The sequence below is a fragment of the Chiloscyllium punctatum genome, chromosome 18 (assembly GCF_047496795.1).
Source record: "Chiloscyllium punctatum isolate Juve2018m chromosome 18, sChiPun1.3, whole genome shotgun sequence".
Lineage (NCBI taxonomy): Eukaryota > Metazoa > Chordata > Chondrichthyes > Orectolobiformes > Hemiscylliidae > Chiloscyllium > Chiloscyllium punctatum.
Genome location: NC_092756.1, coordinates 3,748,782 through 3,762,374, shown reverse-complemented (window position 1 = coordinate 3,762,374; position 13,593 = coordinate 3,748,782). Strand labels below are relative to the sequence as shown.

General features: G+C 39.2%; 1 pseudogene; it reads left to right on the top strand.

The window, feature by feature from the left end:
• LOC140488916 (Ig heavy chain C region-like) overlaps positions 1-6,923 on the top strand; it is a 41,650-nt pseudogene extending 34,727 nt beyond the window's left edge.
• Positions 6,924-13,593: the final 6,670 nt, after the last annotated feature.

Below are 13,593 nucleotides of genomic sequence, written 5' to 3'. Positions count from 1 at the left end.
GAACTGGGATAGTCGTGATCTCACTGAGGTTCTTTCAGATTCTCTCTGTAATTAGTGGATGAGGCAGGAGAATAAATTCTGGTAAGAATGCTACAATAGAGATGAATGAAGTAGGAACTCGAGACAGGCTGATTTAGCCTGTTTTGGGGTGGCGATGTTTACACAGTGAGTAGTGGATGTCTATAAAATTAGTGCACATTTCCATCGCATTTGTAGATTAATTTAAGACGCTTTTGTTTGTTTGTTTTTTCTCCCCACTCTGTGAAGAAATTTAAAAATGTAGCTTGGTAAATAAAGTGAAAGTACAGACCAGCCATAAACTAACTGAAGGGAGGGAAAGACTTAAGGAGATGGGTGTCCTTCTCGATGTCCAATGCTGCACTCAATGTCTTGTTTTCAGATCTACTCCAAGCAGAGCTCACGAGGAAGAATGACATTAATTAGAGAATGACATCGCACCAATAACGCAAAGTATTTTTGATCACGTTAAAAATAATGATCAGAATTTCCATGGCTGTTCACCGCTCCTGTAACATTTTAGAACTCTGCAAAGAGAATAATTATTATTTATTATAATTTGTCTAAAATTTGGGATGTTATTTGGCAGTCAGCGTGACCAGCAGCACTTGCACCTCAGGGTTATGAACATGGAAATGAACTCATTTTATTCAGATTACTCTTGTCACAAGTATCAATACATGGTCTTAAGTGAGAGACAAACTCTGAAAGAAAGGTCATTCCATGGGTATCTTCGATGATTTTACTTTTTTCACAGGTTTCACTTGTTACAAAGCCAGTGTTCTTTCGGAATAATTAGACAGGGTATGTCATAGGTAATCACAAATGCTTTCAAAAATCAAAATACATCAACAATAGTAAGCATCGTTTCAGCAATGGTTGGAATTGCCATTTTGAAGGTGGTGTCTTCACCCTGTGAAGAAGTAATCTGAAGATTGGCTGTTTGTTTCATAAAGGGGCATTTTTAATTGACTTTGATTTTTGTTTCATAGAAGATAGCGAGTGCCACCCTAACACCGTTAAACTCCTCCCACCGCCAGTAGAACAAGTCTAACTGCAGGCGACGGTGACGTTAACCTGCGTTGTGTCCAATCTTCCTTCTGGAGTCAACGTGACCTGGAAACAAGAAAAGAAGCCTCTGAAATCAGAGATTGCTGACCAGCCTGGACAGAATCCTGACAGCGTGATCAGCAAATTAGACATTTCTACTGAAGCCTGGCTGAGTGGCGTTACTTTTGAATGTGTGGTGTACCATCAGAATCTACCGACTCCGCTGAGAGACTCCATCCACAAGGGGAAAGGTGAGCGGTGAGATTAAAACACAAAGGATCCCATGTGTAATCCAGATGCAGTTACATCAATGGCAGGCTTTGTTGGTAATGAATAAACACCGTTGGGAACATTAATGATGAATCTGAAGGCAGGATAGCTAAGTAGCTGATTAAGAAAAAGATGGACCAAAGGATATTGTATTCTGATTAAGTCAGATAAAGTGGGAAGAAGCCAGGGTTGTGACGTCACCGTCAGCAATGACAGTTGGACAGAATGCCCTTGTTGTGGGCTGGAAATATGGAGGCAACTTTCACATTAAACTTTACTTTTTTTACTGAACAGAATGTGTACCATAATGCTCCTTTAGAAAACGAAAGTGAATAAATCCGAAATTATAAATGGTGTATTTTAATATTTAGTGAAATTAGATTAGTTTAGATTACTAACAGTGTGGAAGCAGGCCCTTTTGCCCAACAAGTCCACACCGCCCCGCCGAAGCGCAACCTACCCATCCCCCTACATCTACCCCTAACCTAACACTACGGGCAATTTAGTATAGCCAATTCACCTGACCTGCGCATCTTTCGACAGTGGGAGGAAACCCACGCAGACACGGGGAGAATGTGCAAACTCCACACAGTCAGTCGCCTGAGGCGGGAATTGAACTTGGGTCTCTGGCGCTGTGAGGCAGCAGTGCTAACCACTGTGCCACCGTGCCACCAATTGCGATATTGGTTCAGGATTTTTTTGGTTGATTTATATTTGTCTCAAATATTCTGCAGTGATTAATCCGCTGGAGCCATCAGTGTTGGTTCTCCTGCCATCAACAGAAGATATCTCCGCTCAGATGTTTCTCTCCCTCACCTGTTTAGTGAGAGGTTTCTCCCCCCGAGTGATCTTCTTCAAGTGGACAAACAATGACAAGCCGGTGAATCCCAGTAACTACAAGAACACCGAGGTGATGGCGGAGAGTGACAACATCTCCTTCTTCATCTACAGCCTGTTATCCATTACAGCAGAGGAGTGGGCCAGCGGTGCTTCTTACTCCTGTGTGGTGGGACATGAAGCGATTCTATTGAAGATCATGAACAGAATTGTCGATAAATCCAGCAGTAAACCGAGTTTCGTAAACATTTCACTTGCACTGATGGACACTGTTAATTCATGTCAATAAAAATCTCAAAGTTGCATTTAATAATTCAGCAGAAGTAATAAAGTGTTTTTTTCTTCCAGTTATGAGTTAACTACTGAATTGTTTCCCACTCTGACTTCCATCTGTGTAGTTAAAGTGGATTATTAACAGGTCTAGGACGATTGTCTTGTGCAGTTAATGTTCTCTGCTCAGATTCATCCTGGGTCAGAGACAGAGTAAAGCTCACTCATTACAGGATTCCTCCAAGTACCTTATCCATCCTTAATCCCTCTGTGACAAAATCTGACAATGTCCATTTTATGTTAAGGTAGAGCACGAGTTTTGAACTTGGTGTTTTTGATTCCCCAGATTGGACATTCTTACAAAATTCATGTCAGTTTTAAACTACGACATTGCACCAATTGGAAATGTAAATTTAAGATACTTTAAAATTAAATTTGATTGGAACATACCAATCGTAAAGAGTATAGAACAGTTTGAATGTAACCTTTGTATCTGGGGAACTTCCAGTGATCTTGCACCAGCGCATGAGTTGACATAAGGTATCTTCACTTTCACACGAAAGAGAATCGACAGGTAAGTTGTCGTGGAGCAGAGGGGAGAGGAACGTTGAATGGTCTGTCCTCTTGCTCCCTGTGCAGAGTTTTCATGGTAGATGTCCTCTGTAATGTAACCCAGTTACGAACAGGAACAGTCAGCTTCTTGCTTACTGTCCAAAGATTTAGCATTTCCATGCAAAATAATACCGTTGAAGCATGTTGGACACGCTTGGCTCTGTTAACAAATGATTAACATTGATTCCCACAATGCAAAACTGGTGTTTGCATCATCCCAGTTTGAATTCCATAGTTTTGTCTCAGTTTTCTGGAGCACGTGGCATCAATTCTGGTATTTGAATACCTGATATCATTTTGTTTCAAATACAGAACACAAGTACACATTTTCTAATAAACCTATTCAGAAATGTTATCTCTGTGGCAGTGGGGATTTGAACTCACGCCTTTTCTCTCAGAGACAGAAATTCTATCACTGCAACAGAAGAGTTGCTCATAAAATGCTTATCTCTCCACAACGATGGGAAACTGTTCCTACAACACCAAGGTCAAATCGAATTGTGGGCAATCCATTAAAATTAGGACAATAAATTAGAATAATAAAAATTGCAGTCTGGTATAAGAACAGATACAGAGAGATTATCGCAAATACACACGTGATGACACATATACGGGCTCTCATCTAAAGACACACTCAAATGTGCATATAGATAAGATGTCACACACGCATACTTGCACAGAGCCACACATGCAAGTGGTACTTGAACACTCACCTAAGCTCATACAAAAACTCACATACACCGAAAGAAAATTATTTGCACAAATGAACAAGGGTACATAACCATGAGAAACATAGACACACGCTCACACACAAATGGACATGAATACATATATATTCATGCAGCATAATGCATACAGACATACACGCATAAACACACAGATACAAATTCCAAAAAAAATGTCCTCGCACATGTCAACTCACACAGGCACTTAAATGCACAGAGATAAACATTAATACCATTATTTTCCCATTTTCAGAGTCACAAGCATACGATGACAGGGCAGCTTAATTAGTTATTTTTAAACCACATTGATCAGCATGTATACAATATCACACATACACACAAATTCAGAGTCTCACATGCAGACACACAAGTGCATAGATCAACAAATAGAGGGGCGTTTATTAAATAAGGATAATGGACACAAGCATCAGCAAGCATCCACACACAATAACACAAACAAGCTTCTCAGGAGATGGTTTGGGAAAGATTACCACACAAGGAGACATCATCATATAAATATAAACATCCATCAAAATATAACATTGCACGCTCACATTTATTAAGCATAAACATGAAAATAACCTAGCTTAGGTAGGATCTGAACTAGACACATAAGCACCCATTTTAGATAGCACTAATGAAAAGTGAACACTCACAAAGACATTACAAGAAATGCATAGGCAGCATTGAAGTGATATATTAGCATGATGATGCTTACACAATGTTAAAAGACCAAAAGTTAGGTGCACAAACACATGAGCACACCAGCAGTAAAGGAACAGGAATATGTTTATTCACGCACAGACTCCAACATGGGCAAGAGTGAAGTAAGAGACTCTCATAACCATATACACAAACATTAAAGAAAAACCAAACACACAAAGCAGTAGATCAAATAAATTAAGTGACACATGTACAAAAACTTATTCCTAAATATACAGACCCTACAAACAAAAACATGAAGCAATGTCCTGACTGTGATGTCATTTATATTCACAATTTGCCAAGCAATTGGTCACCAATACATAAAGATGAGAATCACATTTGAACTTTTATTCAGTGATGGCCACAATTTTCAACTAAAGTGCTGTCACAGCCTATATTTAAAATATAATGATATAATTAAAATAATCATTCGTAATAAGCATTCCTCAAATATTAATATCCTTAAATAATAGATTCAAAGAAAAATAATTTAAAATGCTCTAACATGGACAATGAAGAAATAACATGTGCAGTTAGTTATTTTTAATTTGTTGCTGAGAATCAACAATGCACTAATAGATACAGATAAGAGTTACATTTGAGAAATACCTGACTGCTTAATGAAGATGTAATGGTCTCTAATTACATGACTTGGATGCAGATCGATTGATCTGGATCAATAAACAATCTAAATGCGTTCTCTCGGGTTTATATTCATATATTCAATAGATCGCACTTGGATTGAAGACTTTGAGGATGATAACAGCAACATCTGGACAGCTGCTTCCACGTTCATCACCTTGTTCTTCCTGAGTATTTTCTACATCGCTGCCGTCACTCTGGTGAAGGTGAGAATAATCACATCTTTCTTACGCCAAGCAGCCCAATATGTTTTGTGAAATCTCTAAGTGTGCCATTGAATAAACATTAAATCTGAAAGTCCCTGATCATAAATATCTGCATTATTGCTTTATCTCTCTTTTCCAGGTTGAGTGAATGAGTTGTGGACCCCTTTGATTTTCCTGATCTGCTTATCAAGGTCTCTGAATTCCCAATCTACAATCTGTCCTGTTGCTGACTCGAACAGCGAGATTACTTCAGTTTATCAGCGTGTAACTGAGACAATTATTGATGGATTTTAGTTTTTACTTTGATATCTTTGAGATGGTTGTGGTTGGAAGAATTTGTAGCTTCCCAGTTGTTTGAAGTCCATTTGTTTTGTTTTTATTTATTCCTTACTCAGAATGGTTGCCTACCCTTTCTGATGAGCCTTTGTATTCCCTTTCTTGTGACTGTTACTGATATACAGAATATTCCCAGCTCACAGCGCAGGAGTTCTCATCTCAATGTGGCATCCAGCTATTATATTCACTTCTGTTAGCTTTTACATCAACTTTTTGGATAAAAATGCTTTCTGAAATGGTTAATAAATCTCGAATGAATATGCACTAACCTTGGGTTTGCTTAATTCTCTCTTCAAGGCCAGTCAGTAATAATATATTTTCCCACATCCTACTCCTTTCCCAGCCAAATACTTTCACTTATTCTGTTTGGTTGTGTTTCATCCAGTCATTTAGTTTAATGCTGTGCTACCATGCAGCCCACTAATGTAAATGCATCTTTCACACGATATGCCTGATGGAACACTCCAGAGGCAGAATGATTAGAGAACATTTCCTCTTATGCACAAAGGGTCACGACCTCGGGCTACCTAATGATACAAATGAGGAGCTTTGCTTCACCAGAAGCCTATAAAAGGCAGGCAAAGGAACTTGAAAATTTACTCTGCCACTGTCTAATCTAAATGTACTCCCAATGTAGGGACAGCCTGGGTTAGTAATGCAGAAATCACCACCTAAAGCTCCCAACGAAACATTCATCAGCCAGAAATGTCAACGTTCAGTCAGGTATTCAGACACAACACGTGCACAATCCAAGGGCGGATTCTCAGAACTGGAGTTTTCTCACACATAAGTCTCATGGAGCACGATTCTTGGCATCTATTTGAAACACCACACCTGTCAAATCCCAGGGAATGAGACTGAGATCTATCTGAGACAGGGATATTACAGAACAGCAACCCTCACAAATAATAAATCAGAGGTCGATGTTGATCAGGCAAAGCAGAGCTCATGAGTAAATATTCAGCCATTGGGATCTATATGACGCAAGACTGAATTGAGAACCAATCATAGCAACTATTCACAGAGTCTGGAAACTATCAGCAGAGGAGAACATTCTCAATTTCTCAGAGTCGGTGAGGTATATCATCCCGGGAATAATGTTGTGAATCAGTCACGCACCCAATCTCATAACTTTGCATTTTTTCATAAACGTGGCACCTGAAACTAGATGCAACATTGCAGGTGAGACAAAAGACTATTTTATTTCAGTTTAACATAATTGCTTTGTGTTTGTTCTCTACAGCGTTATTAATGAAGTAGGGTTTATTTGCTCTTCTGTCCATGTGCAATGGTACATTCCCTGATTTGTACACACGGTGGATCCTCTGCTCCTTCACCCCTTTGGGTTTACACCCTTACTATTGTATGTTCATCTGAGTTCATCACAAAACAAAGAAGCACGTCACACCTCCCTGAGACTGAGATCTATCTGTCACACCGATATTAATGAATAACAATCCTCAAAAATTATAAATCACAGGTTGATTTCGATCAGGGAAGGCAGAGATCAGAAGTTCTGGAAACCCTGCTGCTTTCCATGTCCTGTCCCACAACCCCTCTGTCAAACTTGATGCTCTTAGCTGTTCTTCCAATATCCTAACATTTTACCCTAAATTGCTATTAATATTTTTCTGTAATTTTGCATTATATACCAAAGCACAGGGTGAAACAACAAGGACTCCAAACTCTGAACTCTGAGAACGTACACAATAAGGCAACCTACATTTTGAAACGGCAAACACCCGTTAACAAATGGTTGACAAGTACAAAACAGCGGCTGAGATTAACTTGAACTCATTAAAATTAAAGGAAAGTCCTCTAGAGGTACAGCGGTGTAGGCAAGACCTGGGCAGACAGAATGGAGATCGGTTTGTAAAATTCTTGTTTATATCCAAAATTTTCATTCCACACAATGTAACCTTTTATTTCCCATCACCCAAGTCACCATAGTATCTTTATTTTCAGCTACTAACCATAACCAGTAAATTGAATAATTTCTTTTCAAAGCCCCTCCCACCATCAAAGGTACGGCCGAAGTAGGAAGAGCTAGAAGGAGATTGGAGTCAAATTTTCTTGTGGAGAAACATTACTGCTGTTCTAACACAAGGGATTTCTGAGGGATGGTCCAGTGAAGCTATGTGGATGGAACTCATAAATAAGAAGGGCATGATTAATTTGATGCAATTGTAATAGTCCCCCCAGTAGTCAGAGTGAAATTGAGTAACAAATACGTGGAGAGATCTTATTTAGACATAAGAATAATAGGATTGTATTAATAGCAAATGTTTAAACTTCCAAACATAAAGTGGGACAGCCATGGTCTTAAGAGCTTGGATGGTGAGGAATTTGCTAAGTCCTAAAGTCAATTTTCTTCATTAATATTCAGATTTAACTACCACAGAAGGAGCAAACCTGACCTACTCTTGTGATATAAGGCAGGACAAGTGACTGAATGGTTAGTAGGGGGGTTTTTTGGGGCCGAGGTCATAATTTGATTAGTTGTAAAATATCTACGGAAAGGATTGGCATTACATATGTTAAAGTTCTTAATTGGACGAGGGCAAATTTTGATAGTATGAGACAAAAACTTTCAAGGGTTGATTGGAGTAGACTGTTTGCAGCTCAAGGGACGGCCGGCAAGAGTGAAGCTTTCAGAAGTGAGATAACGAGAGTTCGGAGGGGTGATGTTCCTGTTAGTGTGAAGATAAGGCTGGTAAGAGGAGGGAACACTGGAGGAATAAAGATATTGAGGCTCTGGTTCAGATTAAGAATAAATCGTATATTAGATATAGATAAATGAGATCAAGTGAATCTCGAAGAGTACAAGAGGTGCAGGGACATTCTAAAGAGGGAAATGAGGAGGGCAAGAAAGGAAAATGAGGTAGCCTTGGGAGATAGTGTTAAAGATAATCCAAAGAGATTCGACTAGTACATTAAGAGCAAAGGCGTAGATCATAGAGTCATAGAGATGGAGAACTTGGAAACAGATCTTTCAGTCTCACTTGCCCATGCTGACCAGATATCCTAAACTAATCTAGTTCCATTTGTCAGTACTTGGCCTATATCCCTCTAAACTCTTCCTATTCGTATACACACTCAGATGCCTTTTAAATGTTGAAATTGCACCAGCCTCCACCGCTTCCTCTGGCAGTTCATTCCATGCACATCATCCTCTGCAAAAGTTACTCCTTAGGTACTTTCAACTTTTCCCCCTCTCACTCTAAATCTATACTCACGAGTATAGGTTTAGATGAGACTCCACCCACTTCAGGGAAAAGACCTTGTCTATTCACCGTATCCATGCCTCTGATGATTTTATAAACCTTTATAAAGTCACGCCTCAGCTTCCAACGCTCCAGAGAAATCAGCCCCAGCCTATTCAGCCTCTCCCTATATAACTCTACATGGCTGTGAATAAATATATGCCTAGAGGGATGGCTTTATAAATCATGTTGCATTTTATATAAATGCTGTTTTTTATTGTCATTTTGTTTAAAATGGAGGATGGGTGCCTTTTCAATTTCATTACCAGTAGCACAGAAAGACCTGGGGAAATAAACTGCAACAAAAAAAAATGTACAAAAAGTTATTGCACTATGGATAATCTCGCCATATCATTCGTGTAAAAAATAATTCCCTGTTTTGACCTTGCAGTTAATAGAGTCTATTAATTAGTCCTGTGCTTGTAATAATTTTCATCTGTCATTCTACATTTAGTTGTTATAGTTAACGTGTGGATTACTGCATCTCTCTAAAAATTCAACACAAAATAAAGTAAATGCAAATTAAATTTAAAAAATAGCAATTCAATGACACCAAATTGGAAAAGAATGTTGAAACGTAACCAATTCTGAGGACAACAAGAGATTGCAAGTGATCATTAATTAATTTACGTATGTTCAAATAATTAGCAAATGAAGATCCACAGAGATGAACGTAAGGTGTTACATCTTGGTAGGAATAATGTGCAGGTCATTTATCCAAAAATGCACGTCTAAGTGAGGGAGACAAACAAAAGGCTTTCAGACAATTACGTCAGTCACTAACAATTTCACCACAGGTTCCAAAGGCCATAAAAATGCAAACAAAGCTCTAAACTTTATCTCTAAGGGATAGATTCGAAAGTAGGGTCCCTATAAAAATTTGGTTGACTATAATTAAGAGAATTGCTTGCAGTTCGAGTTGACATATTATAGAATGTATGAGAGAGAGTGAAGAGAAGATTTTTAAAATGCTACGCAAGTTTCTGGCTGTGTATATCAAGGAAGAATTGTTGTGCTGTTCAGTTCTGTCTTGAAAAGAAGGCTGACAGTTCTAAAATAATGAAAGGTTTTGAAAAAAGAAAGTGCAGAGAAAACATTTCACTTTGGGATAGAACATAACGAGAGGCTGTCAATATAAGACGGTACCTCAAGAAATCCAAAAGGGAATTCAGAAGAAACCTCTTCACTGAAAGAATGATGAGAACAGGGAATATGTGATCAGTCGGAATAGTTGAAATCAATAGTTTAGATGTATTTCAAGGAAACTAGGCGAGCACTTGGAAGGGATGGGAATAGAGAATTACAATGGGCGATTTAGATGAGGAAAGATGTGAAACACCTTGAGTGGAACATAAGCACTGGCATGGACTGATTGTGCCAAATGGTCTGTTTTTCCTCTGTAACTCTATGTAGAAAATCACCACTGTATGAAACAAAAAGTGTATTAAGAACATCTAGAAGAATTATAAAGTTTCTCACAAAAAGTCTCACGTATTCAGCACTGAATGTAAATGATTTTATCACATGGCCACACTTCACTATTTGCTTGATAGCACTGAAACAGCAGTAATCACAGTACTCTGACTAGGAGTAGGAGTAACCCATTGTCCATGCACCAATTGGGGGAACTTAATGAGTTATTAATGGCCTTAGGAGGACCGGCCTACCTGGTCCTTGGAATGTTGTGAACATTCTAGTCCTCACGGCTTCTTTCACTCACTTCCACTGATTTCCAGTTCCCGTAATGGTCGCCACCATGGACAGGAGACTGTTCCAGTATGCAGATGGGATACCTTGTTGTGAGCCATGAGGTACTTCATTAGGATGGACATCCTGCAGGCGTGTCTCTAGGATGCAGGAGGAGGTCTCCCACACATTGAAGGACCCACCTACTGCCAGCATTGGCGGGAACAGACTCTACATTGACCACCTGAGTGGCCATCCTTTCCCGAATTTGGGACAAATAAAATACTATGAAGGTGGAAATATGAGAGCCACTGAAACTCCTTCCTTCCCTTATCATATTCCACCCTATTATCCACCTAATGACCTTGCTGCCTGTCCCTGGGGCTGATAGAACCCAGTCCCATTCCAATATTCAAGAACATGAAGAGCTGGCAAACTGATCAACATTAATAAAGCTTAACACAAACAGTTCTGACCTGACTGTCAAATTCTAAAGTGTAGCTTGAGATGAGTTCAATAAAAATGGCAGAAGTACAGAAACAACCACTTCCATCCATCAGAAACAAATTTCTGTGAATGGGAACGGGTGGTCCGCTATTTGGAATGGAGCAATGAGAAGTTAATTTGAAAAGTTAATGAGGAGCAGCAATGTTTTGTGTTGGACGTGTGCACAGTTTGAAGTTGTTTGCTGATTCAGTTTTGTTAAAGGTTTGGCAGATACATTCCAATTAGAATCGATTAAATTTGCCAAAGTGGACATTAATACTCACATTCATGAGATGCTTTAACATAGAACATAGAAACGTACAGCACAGAATAGGCCCTTTGGCCCACGGCAGTGTGTCGAGGTTTAATCCTAATGTAAAATATAATAAAAAAACTGCACACCTCTCAACTCACTGCTAAACATTTGCATGTCCAGCAGTCACTTAAATGTCCCTAATGACTCTGCTTCCACCACCACCTCTGGGGATGCATTCCATGCATTTACAACTCTCTGTGTAAAGATCCTACCTCTAACGTCTCCTCTATACCTTTCTCCTAATATCTTAAAACTATGACCCCCTTGTACCAGTCAATCCTGCCCTGGGGAAAATTCTCTAGCTATTGACTTTATCTATTCCTCTCATTATTTTGTATACCTCAATCAGTTCTCCTCTCTTCCTCCTTCTCTCCAGAGAGGAAAGTCTGAGCTCATTCAACCTTTCTTCATCAGGCAAGCCCTGCAGTCCAGGCAGAATCCTGGTAAGCCTTCTTTGCTCCCTCTCCAAAGCTTCTATATATTTCTTATAGCAGGGTGACCAGAACTGGACACAATATTCCAAGTGTGGTCTCACCAGGGACTTGTAGAGCTGTAGCAAAACCTTGCTGCTCACAAACCAGACTTCCCCGTAAATGAATGCCTAAACATCATATGCTTTCTTAACAACCCTCTCCACTTGGGTGGCAACTTTGAGGGATCTATGTACTTGCACACCCAGATCCCTCTGTTCCTGCACACGGCCAAGAATCCTGCCTTTAACCCTATATTCAGCATTCGAGTTCGACCTTCCAAACTGGAAAAGGATGCACCGAATGCCAAACAAGAGAAGGTTGTTGGCATGTATCAGAAGAGTTAGGACCAATGACCAGAAACATGAAACCGGCTTTTAAGCAAGCTTTCAAAGTGAGAATGAGTACCAGAGGGCATCTGAGGAAGTTTATCAATAAAGTACATCTAACTCAGGGGACTTGACCATACTCATGGACAAAAAGGTAAAAAGCAATCAGAGAACCAAAGGGAACGAGAGACAGCGTGGATCAAGCCCTTGAAGCATTTAGCAATAGACATAAGTTTAAACTCAATACATTAGATGATAATGAGCCAGTTAAGATAGAATATAGAACAATACAGCACAGAACAGGCCCTTCTGCCCACGATGTTGTGCTGAACATTTGTCCTAGCTTAAGCATCTATCCATGTACCTATCCAATTGCCGCTTAAAGGTTACCAATGATTCTGACTGATCTCAGTCCTTTCTCTATGAGCACAAGTTTAAGGTTACCAGTCTTGTCCAGGCCAGCTTTAAATGGTACTTTTATTTGCACTGTGCACATCTCCTGATTTCACAAGATATCTTTGTTTTGTAAATGCAATATAATGTATTTTCCACCGTTTCAGCAATTCATTAAATAGAAGTTAACAGAAATAAACAACTTTCCAAAGCTGTCTTTCAACAGCCAGACTGATACAATATTCAAAGAGGAGCTGCATGTACAAAGTGGACTTGTCAGGGGGTTAAATCATTTCAAAGTCGAAACCTTTATTCCATTTTAATCATATCAGCTGGATGCTGGATACTCCATTAACAAAAGGTTCCCATATTCCCATATTCAAACAGTTGTTTGCAAATACAGCAATTGGGTATAGCTGTAAAATAGGACATGCTCTTTTTTCTATTTTCCTGTCTTGCATACATCAGGATAGCTGCAAGAATTTTGACATAAAGGGAAACTACATTTTACACTGAACAAGAAAAGAGTTCTGATGCTTTGGAAAGTGCACAATGATTGATTGAGATGTCCCCAATGGAAATGGACTGGTCAGATGGTGACGGACAGTTAACAGCTAAACTTTGTTAAGTTTGCAATTCGTGGGTTGCCTGAGTTGTCAAAGTATTGCCCTGCCAAATGAATCAGAGAATGACCATCACCAATTTATTCGAATCACAACAAGCATTGGTAGTTAACTACCAATCATCACCTGGTCCATTCTCCATGACTTTACCAATCAGCACTCATTACCCAGACAGATTAAATGCTTTCTCCCTTCCCATTGGTATTCTTGAGATTGTCCTGATAAGTACAATACTAAATACTTAATTTAAAAAACTTTATTTTCATCAATACTCAAATTTCCACGTTGTACCAGCTGGCACAGGTGAAACGTAACTATAATGTATCAGGCCTACAATGAACTGGTAAACTTCTGCA